We start from the raw sequence: 27,282 nt of genomic DNA on the forward strand, positions 1-27,282 counted from the left end.
TGGAAAAAATTATACCAGATGGTCAGTAACCCTTATTATTTTTCTCTGTGGAACATCATTAAAAATTTCAGTATATATGCATATACTTTATAGTGAGGTGAAAATAATGGAGTTATTAATAAAAAACTAACACTACTATAACAAAATGTAGAGGCATGTAGTTGTGATATATTTAGTCAATAAGAATATAATATTATAATAAGCTATAAAAATGGTTCCTAGAAATTTAAATTTTTAATAAGGTTACCAACTTATTAACACGTTTCCTAAATAAAAAATAAAAGTTTTAAGATATGCTATGAAGTATCAGATTTATTTTTATCTCCTACCATACTCAAAAGGGACTGTTTTCTTTCACAGTACTAGCAAGGGTCACTCTGTTGCTGCCAGGAGATCTGGGTATGGAACAGCCAAACTGAGATCAAGTAACTGTTCTGTTAAAATAAAGGTTCTGAGACTGTGGATTCATGGGACTTGGGATTCAACAAGAAGAAAATGTTCACATCTCTGTTATAGGGAAGTTATTCATGGTGTTAATTTACTACTTGGAAGAAAAAAGAAGGGTAGACAAAAAACTAAATTCATGCTCAATCACAATCAATGTTCTACTGACCAGTATGTAAAAACAAACTATAATATCAAGAATATTAGCCAATTTGAGTCACTTTTAACAACTAAATAAACATTCTTTTCTAAGATTGCAAGTTCGATGTAAAATAATACAATGCAGAACAGAGACTAGAATGTTTTATGACACAGAGAGGCTCTTTTTCTTCTTTTTGTTGAATGGAAGATATGCCAGGAAAATCACTATACAATGAAATAATCTATCTTCATCATGTCTGAAGTCATGAAAAACAGCCAAACATTGCTCTAGCTTTTTTCTTTACTTGGAGGCTGATTATATAGTAGTGTGCATATTTAGTGAAAATACACGTGTGGAACATAACTCCTCCTTGAGAATACTATGACAACAGTGAGGACTCGCCTGATATTTACAGAACCATATACTATGCTGTTCAAGGATAGTCTTAAATATTATAATCACTAGTTGAATACATGCAATGCCTGACTGAGTTCTTTGCTCTCTCTCAAAGAAAAGACAATTGTGTCAGTGGATTTTTGTATTATTAATGGACTAATGATGGTCCTGTTTAATACTTTTCCTGAGAAAATGTCAGATAGAGGTAGAAGTTCAAGACCCTGCAAATTCTAAAAGTGATTTTCAGATTGGCTTATCCAGGGTTCTCTGAAGGAAGCCTTTGTGATATGAAGAGAGATGCAAGTTCCTTTCTCTGAAGGAGCTCTAACATAATTATGCTTCCTTAAAAGAAGTTTATTGCCACAGACGTTAGAGAGTTCAAGTCACTCTGTGAAGAAGTAGACTGATACTACATTGACCTTCTTCTGTTGTTCCGTATTTCTGTAACAGCATTAGCAATGACTGTGGGCAACAGGCAACTGAGGTTTCAGTTTTAACTTTCCTTCTCTCCCAACTTACTCATTTTTTAAATCCTGCCAACTCAACTGACAATTGTTTCCTTCCTATTCATTTCCACTGCTACTTCCCTAGTTAAGGATTTCATTACTTTCTCACCCAGATTGATCCTACAGCAATAACTGGCTTCCATGACCCTGTTGTCTTCTCGTTAATCCATCGAAAATACAGCAGTCAGATTAATATTCCTAAACCATAGCTCTGATCCTTTCACTCCACGTTACAATAACAACAAAATGATAGTTTCCCATGGGTCAAAAAATAAGTTTGTTTGCAGAACATTCCTTTCTAAATTGTATCTACCACTTCCCTTCACCAACTCCAAATTCCAGTTGTGAAAAAAGAAATTGTGGAGACTTTTTTCAATTCAACTGAAATAAGCCATGAAGCTTAAAAAATAAAAAAGAAAGTTTATTTTTTAAAAAAAAAAAAACAATGAAAAAAGAGTATTATTTGTGGGTGGGTACATGTTCCCTAACAACTTGTAAATGTTCTAAGATTTAGCATTATGTAAGTTCTTGGAAGCCTTGAGTGGCCACATCAGCTACGGGAGATGAGAGTTCAGGACACATGGCCATGGGATATGGTGAACAGCTGGACAGGGTTTGGGTGGAGGATCCTACCCTGGACTTTTTCAGCCAGTTATAGACAAGAAGACAAACTAATTTATCTACTGAACAGGAGCAAATTACTAGTAAATGGATACAGATGAACAGAAATTCTAACACAGGGTGCCTGAGACAAATAAAGATTAGAGCAAACATTTCTGGAATACTGTTTTGCTATTTGGAACTTTAGAGAAGCTTACAGTTCCAGATGGACCTGAGCAAGGATGTCTGGGCAAGCCTTCAGAGATTCAGACACCCTTGACAGGGGGGAGATGGAGAATCTTGATTAACGGGCATGAAGCTGCTTTGTTTTATAAACATGCTGCTGCCTGTTCAGTACTTTGCTAGAAAATGGAAAAAGGTTTCTATCATTCTACAGCTTTGTGAATGGAATAAGCTACATGGATTTTGCAAATTAGGTAACAAAAACTCTGCCGACGCTGGTTGGGTGTGGGTCAAATTGTTTAGCTAAGCTTTCCACTCTCTCTGTACTTATGCCAAAGGTAACTTTTGGTTCAGTTTATGAACTATAATGAATTCTGAATTTATAGGATCCAAATTTAAAACGTTTCACTATGAAAGGATGCATACTAATTAAAAATAAATCAAGCCCCAAAAGTGAGGTTAATCAGGACATGAGACAGAGATGTGAAGAAAAACAAAGCTCTTCTTACAGGAAACAACTGATGAAGTTTACTCTCTGTGGTTATTGTGGTTTCTCTTACCTGACAGAATCAGTGTAACTGCAACATTTCTGCTGCAGTTGCTGAAGATAATCTTCATAGATATACCAAATTGCCAACGGTGATATCGAATGCAGGAGTAAAAAGTCTATTTAAGTGAGAGCAGACTTAACATAGTTGCTGTCCTCAGAGCCACTTCTGAAAAACTAACTCACAAAGGATGATTTAGCTTACAAACAGTCATTAAGAAGTATGTAACACCATTTTACTATGCTATATCTGAAATCTCAGACTTCATCAGAACACAATTTTTCTAAATCTTTAGCCTTTACTTGGCCTCAAAACTCTCTGTAATCATCAATAGTACCAATGATTTTCATTTTTTCCAGATTAATTCTGCAATTAGAGCATTTCTAATTTCACATGATGAATGATGATACTATTGCAAGATTTTGCTAAAGTAAATCCTGCACAAAGCAACTTTTCTTATATGTGTTTTCCTCATATCTGTGAGGTACTGTAGTAGGGCAACAGGGAGCAGGGGTTCTGGAGTCAGGTTTTTTACAGCTTCACCACTTACCAGCTGTGTGGCATTGAGCAAATATTTATTGTCTGTGCCTCAGTTTCCTTATCTGTAAAATAGAGGTAATGACAGTATTTACAGCTCATAGGGTTATGCATTAAAAGGATAAAATCTAAACATAAACATTATCAGTATATCATTAGCTATTCTCATTACAGTCATAAATATTGATATGTATCACATAGCCATCACTATTTTTTGCAACAAAGACTTTGAACTTAGCCTAAAATACATAGCCAGATATTCTGAGCACAATTAATTATACTAATAGAATTTGATGTTATTTTCTTCTTTAAAACATGCAAGCATATACAGCAGACCACATGTCACTCAGGTAGGTGGCATTACAGTATTAGCTTATAAATAATGTTTCTTTACTTTTAACAAAACTTTCAGAAATTATAATTTTTACATTCAGATAAGGAAGACTTTGGCTAAAATTAATTCTACCACATCAATTAACATCTTGTAGGATGCATATCATTCTCTTATTCAACTGTTTAGATTTCCAAGTTATCATGAACCTTTTCAACAGGAATGTATTTTCTGTTAATATACTGCAAGATACATATTTTTAATTTTTCTTCTACAAAACAAATATTTATTTATTATTAAGTGTAGCCAAGATAAAACTCTTCCTGGATTCCAAGGGAGTTGACATCTGAATATAAATGTATAGCAGGGACATTCATACACTGAACATAATTCTGAGAGAGATGTTTATGATTGATTAAATGCACACAGAAAAGGAGAAGAAAACAAAACTTTCAGCAAACAGAACCATACTCTTTGGGTATAGTTTCTGAAACCTGGATAGTGTGTGAATGAACAGAGCAACAGGAAGTGGAACTGTTTGTGAATCACTTCAAATAGAAAAATGAAGGAGAATCCTTTATCTCTCAGAACATGATTTGGGTTTAATTCTATTGGAGGGTAGCAGAGTGATTTCACGCTTTCTTCAAAAGAGTAAAAATGGGAATTTTCCCATTCTGAGTTGAGGTGTCGAGGATAAACGCTCATCCATTCATTCAACAGACATCTGTGTGATATGATGAGAATATATAGACACAAAGATAAAGAGCTTTCCCCCCAAAATATTCGAATCTAACAGTGAGAGAAAAATGTGTGAACAGATTAGCACAATGCTGTTCACTAAATAAAATACAATACGTTAAAATTAAGCAGTTAGGATAAAGAACAACATAGCACAGAACGAAACTTTCACAGATCACAATTATTTTCTAAACTGCATTATCTTACCTCTGGGTAAGGAGCAAAATGCATGAAATACTGTAATTAGAATGATATTTTTGAATTTCTAAAAAAGATAAATTTATGTATTTATTTTGAAAAAAGAGGGGCTAGTACCTCAAAAGAGTACCTTTATAGATATGGTGAAAAGAATATGGGGTTGAGAGTTGGAAAGACCTGGTTTAGATGCTGGCTCTTCCACTTAGATTTACTGGTTTATTAAAGATCTTTGACTTTCCTGAGCCTCACTTGTCTTGTTTTTAATCTAGATATGGTACCTATTCTGAAGGGCAGTTGAGACACAACATAGGTCAGTGCTTGTCACTTGAATGCATGAACTGATACAAACACATGTTAATTCTATTCTCTGTGCATGGACAATTTACCAATTTTTCATTTTAACAGTGAATGAGAATTCCTGTTGCTCCACATCTTTACCCATACTTGGGATTGTCAGTATTTTCAATTTTGGCCATTCTGGAGGAAATCTAGTAGTATTTATCTATAGTTTTAATTTGCATTTAATTTAATTTAATATGCATTTCCCTCATTACTAAAGAAATGAAAGAACTTTTCTTATATTTGTTGGCAATTGGGGTATCCTATTTTTTGTGAAATGTCTATTCTGGTCTTTTGCCTATTTTTCACTGGGTTGTTTAATATTTTAATCTGCTGATGTTCTTTATATGTATGCTGGATATAAGACTCCCATATGTAATATATTCTTCTACTCTGCAGCCTAACTACAGATAATTAAAGGTGTTTTTTGATAGATGAAGGTTCTTAATTTTAGCATAGTCCAGTTATCAGTCTCTTCCTTTTATTGGTACTTTTTGTGTCCTATCTAATACAGAGACAATTGATTCATTTCAAAGGTGCATCTCTTTCTGCATTCTGATTTGTTCCACTGATCTTTTTGTCTGTTCTTACCCCAGTACCACGCTGTCAGTTATTACAGACATACAGTAAGTGTTAATATCTACTATAACAAATCCTTCTACCTTTTTCCTCCTGTTCAATGGTATCTTACCTGTGCCTGGTCCTCTGAATTTTCATACATATATTTTAGAATATTTTCAAGTTCCTTTCTTTCTCTCTCATATATATACACACACACATGCAAATACATACACACACTTAAGCACACATATAAACCTACTGAGATTTTTACTGGAATTTCATTGACCCTAAAGCTCAGTTTCAGGAGAATTAGTATTTTAAAATGCTGAGTCTTCCAATATGTGAATGTGGTATAGGCTTGCATTAACTTGTTTGTTAATGTCTCTCAGGAATGTTTTATGTTTTTTCACAACTTTTTAACGTTTATTCCTAGGTTTCAACTATTTCTATAGTATTATAAATTTTTTCAGTTTTATTTACTACTGTTACTTGTCATAGAACTGCAATTTTTAAAATCTACAAGTAGATATTAGACTTAAATGAGCTTAACTAGGCTGATATAACCTTATTAAACTAACAATTCTAATATTGATCTGTAGAATCTTTGGGATTTCCTATATACACAATCATATCAAATAATAGCAGTTTTATTTGTATCTTTTCATTCTTTTTCTTTTTCCCCACACTGGCTAGGACCTCCAGTATAAGGCTGACTAGAAGTGGTGATAATTCTCATACTTGTCTTATTCCTGATCTCAGAAGGAAAGTTTTCAATATTTTATGGTGTCTGCTTTTGGTGTTTTATAGATATCCTTTATTAGATTAAAGAAATTCTCCTCTTGTCTTAGTTTGCCAAAAGATGTATTTAATCATAAACAAATGCTGACTTTGATCAACTGCTTTTCTAGTAAGATGATCATATAATTTTTTCCTTTTATTCTGTTAATGTGGTAAACTCTACTGATTAGTTTTCTAATGTTAAATTAACATTGCATAATTACAACAAACTCAACTTATTTGTGACATATTATTGTTTGTACATGCTGATTAGTTAGCTGACATTAAGAATTTCGGTGTATGTGTTCATAATTGAGGTTTCCCAGGAATTTTTTCCTCATAATTTCCTGTTCATTTTTTTATATCAAGGTTATGCTGGCCTCATAAATTAAGTTGGAGAGTGCTCCCCATTTCTGTCTCTTTTCTGAAGAGGCATAAAGATGTTTATTCCTTAAACACTTGCTAGAGTTAAATAGTGAAACTATCTGGACATATATTAGAAGGTCTTAAATTAGAGATTCAACTTTTTTTAGTTGTTATGAGATAGTCTTCATTTCTGTTTCTTCAAGTCTAAATTTCAGCAGGCTGTATTTTTTGTATTTTTTCATCCTACTAAGCTTATACAAAATGGTTAAGACAGGAAGCATACATTTATTAGAAATACAATTATTGCCAAAATCTATAGTGCATAAGAACGTATTTAAGAGTAGTTCTATTTCTTGGATATTAAAAGTTTGCCTTATTAAAATGAACTGCTTTTTGGCATAATTTTCAAAAACATAGTTGTGGTACTAAAAAGACTGAGAATGTGTCTCATTTGTTTTGAGTTAAAATGAAAAGATGGAGCACATCTAGTGTACTTGACACCTGGAAGGGATCATTTTTAATACCTCTCTCCCACTGGACAGAAATATTTTCAGTAATAATTATGAAATAAAACAAGTAACAATTATTATGTCCAGAGAAGAAATGCAGTGACAAATTTCATTTATTAAATTTTGCATAAATAATAATGCTAGTAAAAAAAACCAATAAAATGCAAAAAAAGGTAAAGTTTTAATACTTTTTAAGTATATTAATATGTTTTTTGGAAAAAGGAGAAAAATATTTACACCTACATAATGGTCCCCATGGGCCATTATGCAAATTTGGTTTTGGCCAATTGATCTTCACATATTCACAGACAATAGAACTAGTATGGCATCAGTTACAGTTGATTGAAGGATGCTTTTTGTTTATTTTGATTTCAAATGTTTCTTTCACAAGAATAAGCAGATACACAAATATTTAGGAAAGCTTTAAAATAAAGGTAAGTTTATCAGAGATTCATAAAAATCCCATTTCACAATATATTCCAGAAACGGCAATGCTGTCCATGCTTTTTTTCTTTGGGATCAGCTCTAGCAGCTTTCAAATGTTTCTGCAGTTGAAAAATTTCCACTAAAATTCCTTCACCAGAAAATTCATCATAAATTTCTATTATATTCAGTAAAACTCTCCAAAGCTTGCAATGGTAATGAATTAACTGAACTTGCTTCAGGCTCAGTTAGAGTATCTCTAAGCCCTGAGGTACGATGTAATCTGTGTTTAAACATAGATTCAAAATAAACAATTACAGCACACTGATTATGAAAATGAAAAAACAGAATTTGGCTGCTTATTCTTGAAATAAACATGTGTATCCAGGTGCAGGGAAGTTAGGTTTACTTCTATGTAGAACACAATGTTTATTAAAGAATAAGTAACAAAAAGCTATAGTAATTTTCAGCTTACATATATATTATTAAATTTCAGTAATGGTAGCAGTTGTTTAGAACTCAGACCAATACAATTTTTTTTTTCAGAAAGCAGTAGTGTCATTGGCATTGCTCAGAATTGTCAGGGCACAGTGATAATAAAAGGCAGACTGGCTTTTTATTATTATTGTATTTTATTTCTTTAAAATTTTCTTCATACAAAGCAGTCCCTTTTTGCCTATGCTAGGGGTGGACTACTCCCACCATCCCATCCTTGGTACACCATGGGCTGGATGAGAAAAATAATGAGGGTTACTGAAAAGGGACATTCATTTTAGCCAGCAGGTCAAATATCTTCTAGAATTAAGAGATTCCAAGTAATTGTAAGAATAATAAAGTGACTTGTTGACTTATTTCTGGAAATAGTCATAAAAATATAAATTATATTTCCTTTTGCACCTTCATTAGGCTTGTTTAAATCATTACATTGTGCCTCAATTTCTTATGTGCTGTCACTGGCAGTGGAGGAATAGAACTTACTCTGAGATAATGGGGTGGATAATCAACTTGGTGATATATACCAAGATTAAAAATTTTACTAAGGCAAAAAAACCTCTAAAGTACCATTTGAGGTATTTCCTGGCCTTATCTGTCACTTTTACTACCCTATTACAAACTGAAGGGAGTTAAAATTATTCTGCTCTATATAGGCATATCCCCTAGGATCTGGAAAATTTAATTACAGACTAGAGATATCTTAATGTGAATCTCAGTAGGCTGCAGCAAATGTTAAGTTGCTGGTTCACAGTTTAAAAAAGAAAAAATAACTTAAGATAAGGTAAAATTCCAACATCCTAAGAGTATAGTATTGCATAAACTGTAGTAAGCAAAATGGAAAACAGCATTAAATCATTTTGCAATCAGTTTAACCAAAATGACTACACCTTTTATGTTTTCTATGCTTTACCGACAAATTCGGTTGAAAGAACTACACTACATCTTTCTTAATAGTCACAAAATAAACAGAAGAAATGCCCATTTGGTGCTTCCTGTTTGGTTCTGCTGATGGACTAATGTTCCCTCCTGCTGTAGCAATTGAGGATGTTTGTATTCATGACCCCTCCACAGGGAAGCAGGAAAGAATCTGAACTCTGATGACTAGCTGTACTCCTGGCTTTGATCTGCTGCTCTGGCCTCTGTGGTGGAGAACAGACCTGAACTTGTACTAAAAGCAGTGAAAATGCCAATCAAGAGTCTGACTTTAGCAGTTGTGTCTCTAAGCTTATTTGTGTAAGAATGTAATTTCTTAGTAACACATAATAGCTTCTTAAAATTAGGCAGATCAATTACACAATATGGCATTTTCTAAAAAAATATGTAAAAGTGTTGATGAGGTAGGAAACATAAACCAATAATGGGCCCATTGATAACAAATAGAACTATTTACTGGGAGTATTTTGGAGTCCAGTATTATGAGAATGCTTTAAAGAGTTGAACCCTGTACACTCTGTAATCCCAATAATTTCTATCTCTTGGACAGCAGGTATAGTTCTTCCAGCAAGTCATTTGCCTGAGATCCTGACAATAAAGATCCATCCTCCTCCAACTCTACCTCTTCTGGAATCCCAGCAACATAAGAGATAATTCAGGGTCAGTTATGATCTCCCCAGGTCACATATGGAGGCTTAAAAATTTATTCTAGCCCTGTCCCTTAATCTAACCCTCCTCTTTCTTGCTTATTGGTTTCACTTTGTGATGGAAGAAAGGGAGAAACCCATGAAACATTTATTTTAATTTTCTACTAGTAAATAATCTTGTTAAAGTCTTTGACTCACCTCTTTTAGTACCGAAGGGCCAACAGATTACTCTTTGTGCTGTGCTGAGTAACTAAGTAATTGAGAAAAACAGCATCTGTTCTACAGAAGGATGGTACTAATATACCAGCTGAAGGTACCTTTCCCTGACTTCTCCCTGCTCTTTCCTCTTCTTACTATCTGCGCTGTAAACGCCTTTGGAATCGCCAATCCATATTCCCTGAAGTAAAAAGGCCTAGGTAGCAGGCTTGCATATTTGACGAGCATACAAATGACCCCCAACATTAGCCTCAAGGCTTCAGTTTACTGTGAAATGTCATGAAAAACTAACTGCCTGACTGTAATCATTTTGGAGTCCACTTAGGGTTATATTTCGATTTGGACTTCCCCTCTTTATAGACTGCTCCACTGGAATGGGTTTAGGAAAATGTATCTATTTTCTTGCCACTCTAGTAATTTACCTGCTTCATTTTGCTCTTACACACTATTTCCTCCGTTTAGATTTAGATATATTTTCCTTTTCTTTCCATGAAGTCTTCATCCTAATTCATGCGCTGGAGCTCAGTAGTAAGTTTTAGGGAGCACCCAATATCTTTACATTCGACAAATGAAGAAAGAATGTAACAGTTTCCCTGGCCAAGTAAGAGACAGACACAGAGCATGGCTGTGTGAGTCAGGATTTGGCCACCTCAGCATCAGCCAAAAGACACCAGGCTGCCAGAGCACTGGATGAAAGTAAACGGCAGTGAGCAGGACAGTGTTATGCTGGCATCATTTAAATATTATCAATAAGATCTACAGAGGTAAACTGGCAGGAAGATCACAGCAACTTCCAAAGGATTTCATCACTCTTGGCACAAGTGGCTCCTAAGATATTTTAAGCATAAAGGCTTTTCTTTCAAGGAAAGAGCTGAAGGGAACCCTTACCTCAGATTTTCCTTTCCTCTCTGTAGGCCCTTGCTCCTCAGGCTTCCGCCTTTGTCTCCTCTGAGCTCCTCCAGGATGAGGACTCTCCCGGTTCCTGCAGTGATGAGCCAGGAAAATATCTGAATGCATGCCGTAAGTCAGACAACAGATAATAAACGGGTTATGCATTTGAGAAGGCAGAACTGTAAAACAGAGAGTAGGGGTCTTCCCATGCAAAGCAGAGGAAAATGACATAAAATGCACCAGAGCATCACACTGTGACAAAACAGAAGTTGTATAAACATCTTGATTTGTAGGAGACCATCTACCTCCCCGAGTTGTAACACAGGGCATTAGGTTTTATGAAAAATAATGAAAGGGGAAAGAAATTTGAGCGTGGAGGCAAGATGGAAGGTACAAATTATTTTATACAATTTCTCTAATGAAAACAAGGGAGAGCATCCATTTGCTTACAATTAAACCTGCCTCTACGACCAAAGAGCTGATGGGACTTTGGAGGTGGCTTATTACAGCATCCTTACCCAGGAGTGCACATCACAACTTGTGATGGACATTTTCAAACACAAGCCTGGACCCACCTCAAACTTGCTAAAACAACGTCTAAGAGTGAGGCCTTGGGACTTTGCAAAATTCAAGTAACTAGTAGTCTCATTCTTCCGGGTTTTCCTTTTGCAGAAAATCCACTTATGTCCGGTGACTTTTGGGTTTGGGAGCTTTGGTGTCTAAAGGACTCCTCTGATGCCACCAAACATGATCCCGGGCTAGTAAACACATGCTCCTAGACTTTTAGGTGACTGACCACCACTAGGAGGGTTGTTCCCCATCCTGGGCAGACCAGTTGAACTCTGCTGCTTCCAAAACCACATAACACTGGAATAAGTAGTGTGTGTTCCTAGTGAGTCTTCAATTGTCATACAAAGGAGTCATGGACACTCATTATTAGTGCTTCATGGTGCAAATATAAAATGGGATAAATAGAGAGAAACTTTAAAGCAGACAAGTAGGAGAGTGTCCACAGTCACCTGAGTCTTCTAATTATCCACAATGTAGGCCAGGCAGACCAGAACAGTGTGCACCCTCAGAAGGATGACACTCCACTCCTATAATACTCCACCTGTTGATAGGGACGGGGTCGGGGAGGACACCAAACATCTATGCAATGGAAGGACGTAGTCAAATCGTTGGCCTGTTCTTTCTTTGAGGTTAACTCAGGCTGATAAAGCTACAAATGGTGAGGCAAGAGACACCTGGATTTGTCTACCATTGGTGTCCAACAAAGCCAGGCTCTCTCTGTGCTTTATATCTATTGCTGCACACAGTCCTCAGTTCTCAGAATAATCTCGTGAAGTTTCCAAAGCTATCTAACCTGAAACTGCCCCGTTCTTCCAAATCTGTCATAATTTCCCTGCCCTTTTGGGTAAAAGACCTGAGACTCACAGAGTCAATTCAAACAGCTATCGGGGGATGGAGCTGGGATTACAACTTGAGTTTGATTCCCAAACCATCAACTCCCAACAGGTTACTTGCTCCCAGCTACTAAAGCAGACTATGGAAAACAGACAAAATATTTCCCTGATCATGCCTAATTTTGCATGTACCTTACAGGCAGACCAAAAACTAAGGAAAATCTGCCCACCTACCATTGGCAAGATGATTAAATAAGATATAAATGAAGTCACATCAAAGTGGTGATGGAATTAGCAGGAAAGGCCAATAGTAGACATGGCTCTGGGACCTATGTTCCCTGTGAATAATAATAAGGAAAACTCCTTTGAGGGTTGGAGGTGAGGCGTAAGAAGGGGATTGCTGAGTTTGTATATAGGGGAATGTTTACGGGGAGTCAGAGACAGTTACCCAGAAGTCACGATTAAACTGAGACGTGAAGATGGAGTAGGATTTAGCTACTATATAGAAAGGTGGGGACTGACCACCAACTGCAAAGGCCTGTGAACAGGAGAGAGAAGGACATTTTCATGAATCTAAGAGTTTAACAACATGTCTGGAGTGAAGACAGTGAAGGGGAAAGAATCTAAAGTTGAGGCTGAGAAGGTGAGTAAGTGAATCAGGCAGAGCCTAATAGGTCATGTCAAGGTACTGCATATATTCGAAGGATTTTAATGAGGCATCGTAGGATTTTAAGTAAGACCAATATGTGATCAGATTCACATTTCACATTCCCCACCTTCCCTCTCCATTTTCTGTCATAGGCATTTACCCTAACATATTTATTGCATTTAATCCTGAATTGGCATCTGCTTTTTGGATAATTTATACTAAGGTCTTTCAACTGACCTTCTGTTTTCCAGCCTCAATCTGAAATCCTCTCAGAATCAATTTCAATGATTTATAAAATTAAGAGATGTATTGAGATAAACTTTAAGCATTGATTCTCAATTTTAGATGAAATTAAGTTCACTTGGGAATTTTAGGACACAGTGTAGTGACTCCAGACCCACAAAGGAGAATCAAGAGTGTTTAATGGGGGTTCGTGGGGAACAGTAGGCAACCATATTTTTTAAAGCACCAGATATAATTCTGATGTGAAACCATCATTATGAGGCTTGGCTTTGGAAGCTATCAATTACTTAATTTTATGCAGTGTAACACAGTGCTTTAGTGTATGGGTTCTGGAAACAAACAGCCTGGGATTAGTTCCTAACTTAGCCCTCTTACTAGCTTCGTGAGCATCAGGAAATTATTTAATGTCTCTGTACCTCATTTATTCAACATCCAATGTGTATTTGTTGAGTGCCAGGATCTGTTCTACAGATACACCAGTGAAGAAAACAAAGTGGAAATTCTATCCCTGTGATATTTATATTCCAAAGCAAGGATACTTTGGAGGGGGAGGGGAATTGAGAGAGTACGTGAAGATTAAACAGATTTTATACATATGGTGCTTGGAATAGTACTTGGCACAGAATGTTCAATAAATGCTAACTGCCTTATTTTACCAGTGAGAAAACTGATATCCAGAGAGGTGGAGGAATCTGCCCAAGTAACTAAGACTGGAGGCAAACCAGGCTGCTGGCTACCCCCACCTCACCTCCCTTGATTCACTCCTAGAAGAATTTCAGCCTGGGGCTGGATGACAGATGCTAAAACAATGGGGCCAGAGCCTGCCTCTAGACACAGATTCTCATACCTGAATAGAACTCTTGCTGGTGCCAAACATCAGAAGCAAATATTGCTAAATGCAACTTTTATTTGGCATCCCTGAGGACATGGATATGCTAAAGGGCTAAAGGAACTCCCCTTGCTTATTTATAGCTCCAGTCAATTCTTTAAGCATCTTTATATTATAACAGTCATATGCCATGCTAGCTACTGTTCTCTATTTACATCCCGAATAGGTAAAGAATGGCTAAGGAAAACCAAAAGGAAACTATAAATTGTACTTTTGATGCAATTTAATTTAAAATAATAATAATAATTAAAATCTCTCTCAAAATAGCACTATCTTGTAAATAAAGCAAATCTGATAATTTCCCCAAAAATATTTAGGCCAGAGCATTACTTTGAAGCGTTTTAAGAGCCAGATGAAGCTTAGAAAACTTATAGGAGAACAGAAGTCAGGAAAGCAATAATTGAAGATATTTCCTTGAGAAAATGTATTACTGGAATGAATAATTTATCTGAGCCAAACCCCTATGAGAGGTCCAAATAGTCCTTCTAACCCTTTATTTAGAAAGCCTAATATTTGTTTGGGTTACAAGATAATTATAAAGGTTAAAATCCTATGATATGACTAAGCTCAAACTTGTTCCCATGACCCTCAAGTATTAAGAAAAGAAAACTAAATTCAAATTGTTAATTAAATTTGAGGTTGAATAAAGGAAGGAGGAGCAATCAATTTAAACATGTTGCAATCTATACAAGAATCTATTTGGAAAACCTAATTTGTTCTGAGTCCTGTTTTATGATAACACAGCAAGATTTTCTTTTAATCTTATTGTGAAAGCACATAAATCTAAAAAGAAAAAGACAAAATAATAAATCATGCTTTAGTATAAGAGATTAAATTGTCAGGGAAAAATGGAGAAAAGGAAATCATCAAGACAGTGGTGGAGAGCCTTGAAACAAAGATAAGTAAAGTGAAACGATGTAAACAGTGAGAAAACTGCTCTGTGCCTAAGAGGATTTAAGTTTATGCATAATTAACTTCTCTGTGAATTTTCTTTCTGATTCAGGATATGAGTAAGCAAAATTATTGGGATATTGAGTCCTAAATCTGTTATTACAGTCAAGAGAGTAGGCCTAGTGACTAGATGACAGGCATGTTAGAATTCATAATATATAAGAAATCAATGACTAAATCGTTGGTTCAACTATAATTAATGATTCAGCTAAGAGAAAAGGAAAAGAAAGTCTATTGAAGGTTGAGCTTTTAAACTGGAAAATGAAAACAGAAGTTCTCTGTCTGAATCTGCAGGTGATTCACTAAGTTTGTGGCTGGAATTACTCCAACACTGCTTGCAATTAATTTATAAAGGATTTATGCGCAAAGCATTTAAAGATGCTCACACATTTATGCGTGTTATGTAAGCAATCAGTATGACTAACCAACAAGAAAATAAAGCAGGACAAGGGAACAGTCAACGGCAAGGCTGCGGGTTCTCTTTCAGATATGTTGGTCAGGACAGCCTTTGAGGAGGTAGTATTGAGTAAGAAATGAATGATGTGAAGGACAAGACATTCAAAAGTCTGGGGAAGAGCATTCCAGCAGAAGGAGCAGCACCTGCAAAGGTCTGAGGCCGGAAAGGGCTTGGCACACTGGAGGAACAGCCAGAAGTCAGAATGACTGGGACATATTCAGCCAGATGGAAGGAAACCGGAACTAAGGCTGGAGACGCAGGCAGGGCAGGGCATAGAAGCCCTGTGGCCATAGAGGACATCTGGATTTGGCCTAAGTGTAATGGGAAGCCATGAAAAGGACAATTGTAAAAAAGAATTATATGTTCTGACTCATGTTTTGGAAAGTTGACTCTGGCTGTGTGGAAAAGAGACCATGATGGGGATGGAACCAGGATACAAGTCTGTCTGAAGTCCAGGCAAGAGTTGATGGTGGTGTATCTCTGTCTGTCTGTCTGTCTGTCTGTCTGTCTATCTATCTATCTATCTATCTATCTATCTATCTATCTATCTATCTATCTACATCTATAAGAAGAGTGGGTTCGATAAATATTGTGAGAAGCATGCTGATTTGAGGCCAAAAAAAGGTTGTTGGTAGACTGAATGCCACTAAAAAAAAAAAAAAGGGAAATGAGGGATGACTGCTAGATTTTTGTTGTGAACAACTGGGTGAATGGTGGATCCATGGACTGAGATCAGGAAAACTGGGGTTAGGAGCACAGCTGGAGGGTATTGGTGGGAATACCAGGAAGAATATAGTTAAGAGATAGAAACCTATTCGGCATCTAGATGGAGATTTTGGGAAATGGCTGGATATAGGAAGAGGACCTCAACAGTGACTGAAAAAAAAAAAAGGATTCTTCAGCCTATAGATGATTCATCAGTGTATTTAAAGTCATTTGAGAGGATAAAGCAACGTGGGGAGGAGCATATACAGAGAAGAGCAGAGGGCCAAGCACAGGTCTAGAACCCTTCCACATTTGGAAACTAGGAAGAAAAGAAGGACTAAACAAAAAAGAAGAGAAACAGCTGCCTATAACATAAGGGCAACAACTGGAGAATGTAGTATCCCAAAGCTACCTACAAGCTGTAGGACCCAGATTTTGAGCCTTGGCTTCCTCATCTGTAAAACAGTACTTACATGTAAGTGTGAAGGAAAAGCCGGGCTGGGCTAACTGCTAAATCTAAGTTAATAAGTGTCGGTTTGCTGATTCCCTGCTCATGTTTTTTTTTGCTAGCCAGCTGGATTTTCAGAGACACATATCTGGCCTTGAAATTTTGGTTTGCTGCCTCCCTGCCTCTACTTTTGTGATAATGATGCTGCTAAAGCTGTTCCATGCCTATTGGCTGAATACTCCAAGCCTGTAATTAACCCTATAAAACCTCATGCACACGTCTTGGAAGTGCTCAGAGCTTCAGAGCAGAAGCCTCTCTGAGCCCGCCGACGTAATAAATCTGAGTACTCCAACCCTCCAAGTGGTGCTTGTTTCTTGGCTGGCCTGTCGTTTCCATAACATAAGAATTTGTGGGGATTGAACGCAATTATATATGTAAAGCGCCTACCAGAAAACCTAGCCATAATAAATACTCAATAGACTCAAATAGTTGGTGAAATTAAAATGTTTATATACATGACTATTGGGCTATTTTCATATTTGAGTTCAGATAAACAAAGGGGGACGTGTTCATATATGAATGTTATCTGAAGCCATAGGTGGCAATAGTAAGATTCACACAAAATAACAGATAATCAATAGGTAATTGACCTTCATTTTAAAGTGTTTTGTATATGTGTACTCAAATGACATACATAATAACTAAACATGTAAAAAGTTATTTTCTAGACCATCTTAGAAGAAAACTTCCCAAAAAGGGGGGGTATGTGTGTGAAGTTGGGGAGGAGAGAATAAAATGAATATTTATTAAGTGCTTACTATGTGTCATATACTACAATAAATGATTCAAATTTACTTAGACCTAAAACTTCAGAAAACATTATTATATAATATTAATATGTTCAATCTACTAATGGGTGTTTTAAAATTTAAAATTTTACTAAAAGCTATAATCAATCAGAGACTTTAATTACCTATCAGTTTCTTATTTTGTCCTCTTTAACTAAAAATTATTAATCATAAAAGCTACTATTTATTGACTACTATGCTCAAAGGCACTGGAGCTCATAATCTACATATTTTTTTTCACTTTCAAAATAACCCCACAGAAAGATAGGTATTATTATCATCATTTTTTAGAAGATATCCTTGAGGCCCAATGGGTTTATGTAAATTGTTTTTAAAATATAGCTAATAGGCGCATGCAGGCACCCCTCCCCTGTGTGGCCCGCTGTTGCCTGTAGCAGCATAACTTTTTCCTTGTTCTTCGCCTCAGGGCCCACGGAGGCACCTCTTATCTGTGTGGCCTACTGTTGTCTATGGCAACGGGCCTGAATAAACTCCTTTCTATCCCCATAAAAAAAGATAAATAAAATATAGCTAATAAGTCACAAAACAAGAATGGGGACTCTGGTCTTTCTCATTAAAAAGCCCTCCTTCCATCCACCATACCAGGCTATCATCATCATATTTTGGCATGTAATCTTCATGTTCAACATTCCTAACGTTTTCATTTATACTTATAAATAAATATTTTCTGTTTAAATAGTTCATTTCAAAATATATTAGGGGAAGGAATGACACATTCAGTTTTGTTACCTTCCACATTTACAAGATTTACAAATCCCTTATAAGATTTCAGCTAAGCTTCAAAACAAAACAAAACAAAAAACAAAAGACCCCCAGAATTTCTGAGTCCAATGCTTACCAGGGAACAACTTAATTCTAATGCTTGATCAATGTACAGTATGGGGACAGGCAGTGTCAGCCAAATAAATAGTGTGTGGAAGCAGCTAGGTTGTCTGAAAGCCAACAAAGGAAATGAACTCTGTTATGGACTGAATGTTTGTGTCCCCCACCCCCCAAAATCTACATGTTGAGGCCCTTACTCCCAATGTGATGGTATTAGGAGCCAGAGCCTTTTAGAGATAATCAGATTTAGATGAGGTTGTAAGGGTGGTGTACTCATGGTGGGTTAGTGCCTTTATAAAAAAAAGTGGAGAGAGGGGAAATCTTGCCCTCTCCATGCACACACATCAAGGAAACACCACGTGAGCACATGCAAGAGAGTGGTTGTTTATAAGCCAAGAAGAAGGTCTTCACCAAGAACTGAATCTTCTGGCACCTTGATCCTGGACTTCTCAGCGTGAATAACTGTGATAAATAAATATCTGTTATTAAAAACCACTCAATCTGTGGTATTTTGTTACAGCAGTCCAAGCTGACTAAGACTTCATAACACAGCTGACATAGAGCTATAGTAATACGTGATTGAGGACATTCAAAATTAGTCCATCTGGCCCTCCAAAGAACATAAGAATGTATCGATGGATTTTATGATTACTATAGATCTCATTGAATATTCATGGCCCTGTACAGAATGAAATAAAAACAAAGAAATTAAGCAAATGTGATCCTGAGTTGATAGGAATTACTACTGAATAACTTAGAATTAAGGAATATATTCATTTTTCAGGCATTTCTAATACTTCCTCCTAATTATGCTTGAACTTGACTAAACAGTTCATGATTATACAACCCTTTTCCAACTTTCAACTGGAAATATGTATTTCCCCTTTGGAATGGTCTTGTGCATACTTCTTCCACTGTGCAGCATGAATTGCAGAGTTTTGTTTTGTTTTGAGTAAATATCTGCTGAAATGTCTGTGAGTGAGGGAGTTGGGAGGGGACTATATAGGAAAATGATTCTTAATAAAAATGAGCTTTGTAAAGGCAAAAAATACAGACTAAGATTCTTACCCTTGTTTAACTCCGCATTACCCAAAGAAAGGAATTACTCATAATTTATTAAATACATTACTTCATTTTTTAAGAAAACATTCTTCATTAGTGTAAGCATGCTTTACTATCTAGCTCATGTCCATACGAAGTATATGAAGGAAAGTTTATTTCTTTTCAGAATAACATTTTTCAATTAAATATTCTTTACTAAGAATTCTCTTGAGACCACCGAAATCCATCACTGATGAAACAGGACCAGGCAGGCAGGGCTACACGCAATGCCTCTGCTTCATTAGAAACTGTGGCTTTCTCTGTCAAGTGCTAAAATCAACTTGTCACAAATTCAAGTAAAGTGGCACTCAAACAGTGGAGTGAATGAATAACGGAAGTGGTCAGATTCAGATTCTGCTTCATTCATTCAGCAAGCCTGGACTCCAGTGTGTCAGGCATGCTGTTGGGGACAGAAAGATAAAGTACACAGTTCCTGCCTCCAGGATTCGCAACCTGGCGGGAGAGAAAGATTCACCAGCAACTCGATATAACACCGAGTTCTAACTGCTGGAGCCTACCTCTATGCCAAGTGCTGTGTATGCACTGAGGAGGTCTGTTAGTCAGCTTGGGCCACCATAACAGACTGCATGGCTTCACAAACAGAAATGTATTTTCTCACAGTTCTGGAGCCTGGGAAGGCCAAGATTAAGGTGCCAAAAGACGGGACTGCAGAGGGCCACCTTCTCACTGGGTCCTCACAGGGTGGAGAGAGAGAGACAGGCTCTCTGGTGTCCCTTCTTACTAGGGCACTAATCCCACATGAGGGTCCATCCTCATGACCTCATCTTACCCTGTTTACCTCCCAAGTCCCCATACTCAAATACTATCACATTGGGGATTAGAGCTTCAACATATGCATTTTAGGGGACACAAACATTCAGTCCATAACAGGAGGGCTGTGTTAGGTCTACCTATGGTTGTAGAGGAGGGTAGTGCAGAAGAACCGACTCTTGAGCTTGGTCTCAGAGCAGGCATAGGAGGTCACCAGTGAAGAAACAGTGAAGTTACACCTTGCAGAAAGAACAGCAGGAGAAAAACACAGGAGGAGGAGTGAAAGGTAATCATTTCAGCATGGACAGGACAAGGAGTACCTATAGGGAAAGGAAACAGTGAGGGAGAAAACTAATTGGGGACCAGATTATAGAAAGTCTTGAGCTTAAAATTTCTTTATTTGGGCAGCAGGGAGCTGATGAAATTGTGTGTGTGTTGTTAATAAAGTTTGTTATTTGGATTAAAGTAATACAGTTTAATATTTAAAATAGAATTTTTAGAAGTTTTTATGATGAAATATCAAACTTACAGAAAGCAAGAATGGTACAAAAACTCTTGTATAGTCTTTACCCAGATTTACCAATTATTACCATTTTGCTACATTTGCTTTATTATTCTCTGTCTCTGTATAACATATATTATTTATATAGACATATAGAAATGACATATAAATATGCATGTGTATTATACATGCATATACATTTATATATACACACATACACACACACTTTTTTTCTTAGCTAATTGAGAATAGTTAATCCTTTTATCCCTTAATAGTTCAGTGTGTATTTTCCAAGTATAAAGGTGTTCTCTTTTATAATCAAGTTACAATTTTCAAATTCAGGAAATTTTAATCCATATGATATAATTCCAATTTTGTCAATTATCCTAATAATGACCTTTATCCTCTGACAATTTTTATCCTGTATAGAATTAAATCCAGGGCCATGTATTACATTTCACTTTGTCCCTTTCACGTCCTTTAATCTGCAAAGCTCCTCAACCTTTCCTTATTTTTCATAACATCGACATTTTTTTAAAATACTGAGGGTTTTTAAAGCAAGTGGCATGTTAAAAAAAAACTTTATTATTGAAAAATGATTAAGGTCAGCGAGAAAGAGATGAATGGACAAGAGAGAGCATAAAATAAGGGGCAGTGAGGAGACTTGGGAGGCAGAAACAGCTTGAGGTGATGAAAGCACAGTGGGAGGGGAGAGCAGAGCACTCATGTGGGAGATTCAACAGCATTTAGTGCCGATCATACGTGAAAGGCAAAGAAATGAAAGTTGATTCTAGCTTGGGCCATTCAATGGATGGTGACAAGGATCATAAGATAGGTACAGATTTTGTCTTTTGTTTGACTCTAGGTTGAAGAAGGATGACCAGTTTTGTTTTGGGTGCTAAGTGGATCTATGTATTGTGCAGTTGAAAATAAGATGCAGAGTTCAGGTGAGATGTCTGGGATAGAGAAGGATTACCTAAAGAACAAACCTGAATAGCCCATCTTCTGCTTAGCTCTCTATCTCCCAACTGAGCCCTGTACACAGCAACTACTTAATAAGAGTTGTAGACTGACAACTATTTCACAGGAGCCTGAGGAAAAGGCAAGGGGTGGCCAAGTTTTCTTCCAGGCGGGTGCAGGCAGGGAGGATTCTGGGGATTTCCCTGCAGAATTGAGGAACCCCTGAGCCATCCAGCGCAGCTTCCTGGCTACTGCTGAGAACCAATCAAACAGGAATTAACGGGGTGCCAGAAGAACAATGCTTTGTACCAGGTTCACAATCCCCCATCCAGAATTTCCAAATCCAAGACATTGAAAGTATTTTTGTATCTGATTTGGCAGCAAAACCTGACTTGAAGTGACCCTGAGGCTCTTGATAGTGTGTATTTATCCCCCTCACTGTGAATATTCATATACTTCACTGCATGACTATTAATGTATTTGGTAACTAGTTGCCTCAGAACTCACTGGGGAGAAGCTCTCAATATATGGTGTATCCACCCTATCTCCCTCCTAAAATCCAAAAGATTCTGAATATCAAAGTCATGGGACTATGAAGGTTTCAGATGAGGAAATGTGGAAGTGTATTTAAAAAGTAAGGGTAAATACTTTGCAACCTAGACTGGCATCTTTAAATGAACACGTGACCCATGAAAATGTGAGTGGAGCTCACAGAAAGCTCACCAGGCTTTGGAACCTTATATATGGTACTACTGAGAAGGCCTTGGTTTCACCTGTTTTGACTTACTTCTCATTTCAGCATCTTTGGCTCTTTGCTTGATACTGACCCTCAGCAACCCTTACAAACCAGGCTCACCATTTGATCCAGAGCCCTGACTCTTCTTCAGGATATGGTTTTTGCTATTTGATCTCTGGTCCTCCTGCACTGTAACTGCCTCTATAAGGGGGGGGGGTGCTTACCAGCCCTCTCCCCATCAGCCCTCCTCCATCCTCACTGCTCTATGCCTTATAGGACCTATCACTTACACCCACCTCCTGCTGTCCTGTCCCACACCCTGGGGGGTTGGGAGAGAGTGTACAAAAAGTAATTGGACCATCTGGACATTTGTTGGCTCATCATTTATTCATTCATTCAAGAAATACATATATTGAATGTCTACAAAGTGCCAGATGCTGTGCTAGGTTCTTATAGTACAGCAATTAACAGACATATTTGATGTCATCATTGCATTTATAATCTACCAAGAGAAACAGCTATTAAATAACTTACTACAATTGTAGTAAGTGTTACAAATGGAGACACAGAGTGCAGTGACAGTGTATAAGGAGGGGGAGGGAGCCCAATTTGGACCTCCTGAACTGTAACTGCCTCTCAAGGAAGAGGCTCAAGGAAGTCTTCCGAGAGGAAGTGACCTGTGAGTTGAGAGGAGAAGGATGAGTAGGAGGTAGCCAGGTGAAAAGGATGAGGATGGCAGGGAGGATGAGGCAGAGAGAATTCCAGGTAAAGCAAACTGTATAAAAAGAACCTAAGGCAGGGAGGAACTCTGCCTAAACGTGGAAATCAAAGCCTTAACTGTGGCTAAGAAGGGAGAAAGAGGACTAGTAGTGAGGTCTTCATCCTAAAAGATAATCAGTCTTTGGAGGGGTTTTAAGTAAGGACGTGACCAGATCAGCTACTACTTATCAGGTCTGTCTGGTTGTAGGGTGGAGAAGAGATTGGAAAGCAAGAGTGAATGTATGAAGAACCAAATAATACAATTCTTCCCTCTTGGGACATAAAGACTTTTAATAGAAGAGGTAACACAGAAACACATCAAATGAGCATGACTCTGAGCAGGACTGGACCTCCCTGCTCCTGAAACCGTGAGTGACAAAGCCTAGCTCCACATGGGTTAGGTCAGGGATTCCAGGAAGGCCTGGCCATCTCCAGGGAGGAAAGAGGCAAGATTTCTTCTCCAGGTGGGTCCTCAGGACTGCCTTTGACCTCCAAGGGAGAAGTCTGCCCCAGAACAGTTTGCCTGCTCTCTCTCTCTCTCTATGCTGGCACATAACACCCATTCCAAAGCCTTTCAGCCTGACCACTTCCGTAATCAAGCTACTGCTCTACAGCCAAAGATTGCTCAGTCTCTTAGGATCTTGCTCCATATTTTGTGTTTGCATAGTATCTGAATAAAGATACTACGGATGATTTCACCTTCGAGTTTGTCGTCCACAAATGCTCATCATTTAAACTCTTAAGGAAAGAGGGCCATCAAGTTTGCATTAAGAATCATCAAAACAGATAAACAACAAGGCCCTATTGTATAGCACAGGGAACTGTTTTCAATATCCTCTAATAACCTATAATAAAAAAGAACATGAAAAAGATTATATACATATGTATAACTGAATCACTATGCTGTACCCCAGAATCTAACACAACATTGTAAATCAACTACACTTCAATTAAAAAAATAATAAAGAATCATAATCATATGTTATCATATATAAACTACTTCACTCAAATAGAGCAGAATTTACTCTGGCTTACTTCCATATTCCAAGACTTTAATCCTGCCTGCTGGCAATAGGAACACTGCTGGAATTCATTCTTGAACAGAACTTTTTCTGAACTAGAACTTCACTAAAAAGCAGTGAAGAAAAGTTGTTACCATTCATTTATTTTGGACTTAAATTCAAAGAGTGGGAGGAATGGGAGAAGGATAATCGTTCTTTGACACTAGCAAGTTAGTAGACAGCCAAAACCCCTTTATTAGACTTGATAGCCTGAGGCAGAATAGTCAGGAAAACAATTACGCAAAGTAGATAATCAGCAGGAGAGGAAAGATAAGATAATTATATGTAAAAAAGCATATTAAGCAACTGCAAATGTTGTATCTGTTTCCTCTGAATTCTAAAAATTCCCAGCTCTTTACTAGTGTGGAATTTTATCAAAAAAGAGTGATAAAATTATATATTCAGAAGTTAAAGGAACTTGTACATTTGAAGTTGCACTTTTTTGCTTTCATTTTTGCATTTGTATGAAAATGATATTCAAATATGGCAGGAAATAAGTACTGTACTATTAAGGAAGACTTAATATTCCCAAAATAGGAATAGCCATTTAAAATATACTACTTGAAATTTACTATTCAAATACGACTCGATTATTTCCTCTAATTGTGACTTGAGTTCCCAAAGGACTACAACAACCTATGGAAGTATAAATGTAGTACCTTAGTGCTGAATAAAGTATCTTTCTGGAAGGTGTGAAGGTGTATCTTTATTACTGTACACATCTTCGTAAGAAAAACTTACACTTTTTTTCTGGACCAAGATTTATGAATAACTGCCACACTTTTAAAAAATGGTTTGAACAAAAGCAAATCATTAGCAGACCAGCAGTTTATTAAAATTCCACAACTATATTTCCATCTAATGTTCTACATTATCCTTGCCCACAGACAAACACTGCCAAAATACTGGAAATCTCAGATGACAGCAAAATGTGCTAAGTAACTTTCTTTTGGACTACAGTAATTTTACTCTCTCAACTTCAGTTACAATATACTGTGGAATTCTTTATTTCAACATTAATAACTGTTAAAGATATCCACTGAAAGATTATCCTGGACCTCGTAGGTGAGGAAAAAAAGGTTATAAATGGTTTTGTTCAAATTTTGGAGATCCTATTCGGTACAAGTTGAGTGAAAGGAACCTCCCTCATCTCTCTGTCTCTGTCCCATCTGTCTCTATCCCTATCTCTGTCCCTACCCCATCCCCATCCTGTACTTACACCTAATCTATATCTATCTAGATGTATATATTTTTGAATTATGTCCTCTCTGCTTAAAATATTTTCTGACTCATTTAGGAAAAAGGAAGCAACCCACCCACATTCTAAAGTGCCTTAAACATATGCTGCTGTAGCTGCTGCATTAGCTAAAAGACTTAATAACACCAAAGAGAAGCCCCAGATAAAAACGGTAACATTCCCTTAAGATTAAATCAGTTTCGGATTATGTTTTTTTCTTCTTCCTAAAAATCCTCCATGATCTAAAGAGTTACACATTGAAAATCCACCCAGAACTGGAGTTAATATATATTTGTAACTATATTTAGAACTGTGTTCACCTCTACCCACCACTCCATCACCCACAAATGTGGCACGCATTTCTTTTTCCTTTTGCTTCTTTTGCTTCTTCCTCACTCTGTTCACCATTAAAACCAGGAATTTGAAAAGGCAGAAATTCAAAAGGGCAGACTCTACAAAACTGACCTAACTTGGCTTATACTCTTGAAAATTTTGGCCCAGGATAGCCGAATATATTCTAATCATAACAGTTATGAGACTTACAAGCTCAAATTCTATAAAACTCAAAATCAAGGAATAATTTTTTTAATTCAAATAGACTTTCAGGATGAGAGAGTTTACCTACTTTTCTGGTTTACCATGACTTGAGGGCACTTTGTTCCTTAGTAACTTTCTAAACCCATAATTATAAATAACTTTTAATTGGTTCAAATTATTCTTAAAACCAGCAGAGGGAGAAACTAATTGTTCCTCAATATTCAGTCCTCCCCTCTTCCCCTAGAATTTTAGGTGAACACAAAACCACACTAGCTAGAGACTAATTTATCTGTCTCCCTTGCAAACCAAGTTTTGCCGTCAGCCTGTAAGTGGGTACAACTGTGGAACTTTTAGGTCACATTAGAAAACTGCTTGCCTTCACCTCCTCTTTTTCCATATTTATTACTTAATAATACTTAATAATTTACAAATTGATAACCCAGGAAAATCTCCCATTTCAAGGTCATCTGATTAGCAACTTTAATTCCTTTTTGCCATGTAATACAATATATTCACAGATTCTAAGGATTAGGACCTGGACATCTTTGCAGGCCAATATTCTGCCTACCACATATGCATAACCTCATTTAATCTTCACGAGAGATTTAAGAACTTGGTACGAGCATTAATTCTACTTCACAGATAAGAAATAAGGGAATAGAAAGGCTAAGCAATTTCACCATGATCACCATGCCAATAAATGGTAAATCAGAAATTAGAACCTGGTATTTGCAGGAATATCCATGACCCTCACAGATACCACAATCTGCTGTTGTTTAGATAAAATGGTGCAGTAATTGCATATAACCTATATCCTCCCATATACTTTAAATCATCTCTAGATTACTTTTAATACCTAATACAATATAACTGCTATGTAAATAGTTGTAAATACAATGTAAATACTTGCTGGCACACAACAAATTCAAGTTTTGCTCTTTGGAACTTTACAGAATTTTTTTCCCGGAATATTTTCAATCCAGGGTTGATGGAATCCACAGTTGCAGAACCTGTGGATACAGAGGGCTGACTGTATTTCTTACTCTGGTCCCTAAACTTTTTTAAAGTGACTGATAGTTCAGGCTTACATGGGACTGACTAGTTTTAACACTGAATTTCCCAGGCCAGGAAAAACCCTTGGTCCCAGGCAAATCAGGATGGTTAATCACCATGCCTGAAACCTTAACCCAAATCCCACTTACAATAGTTTTACAAGAATTTATCAAGAGCCTGATGATCACAGATCACAACTAAATTCCAGAGAACTCCACCATGCCTTATGAGACAAAGGGTTGCTAGAGAAACTCTACCTCTTCCTCCAAGTTAACTTTTCCCTGGTTTGATTAAAAAAAATGAATTTGCTGAAAATGGTGCAGATAATTTACCCTAAGAATATTCATAA

At 36.8% G+C, this 27,282-nt stretch overlaps 1 protein-coding gene across 1 annotated transcript in view; it reads right to left on the reverse strand.

Annotated features, from left to right (window-relative positions):
- The window catches only part of DSE (dermatan sulfate epimerase), a 120,376-nt gene that overhangs the window by 78,018 nt on the left and 15,076 nt on the right, over positions 1-27,282 (reverse strand). The window contains exons 2-3 of the mRNA XM_064486753.1: positions 10,778-10,871; positions 3,370-3,421 (exon numbers count right to left, since the gene is read on the reverse strand). The gene's annotated coding sequence lies outside the window, so the exon portion shown is untranslated. The remainder of the gene's footprint in view (positions 1-3,369; positions 3,422-10,777; positions 10,872-27,282) is intronic.

Source organism: Camelus dromedarius, chromosome 6 (genome assembly GCF_036321535.1).
Source record: "Camelus dromedarius isolate mCamDro1 chromosome 6, mCamDro1.pat, whole genome shotgun sequence".
NCBI lineage: Eukaryota > Metazoa > Chordata > Mammalia > Artiodactyla > Camelidae > Camelus > Camelus dromedarius.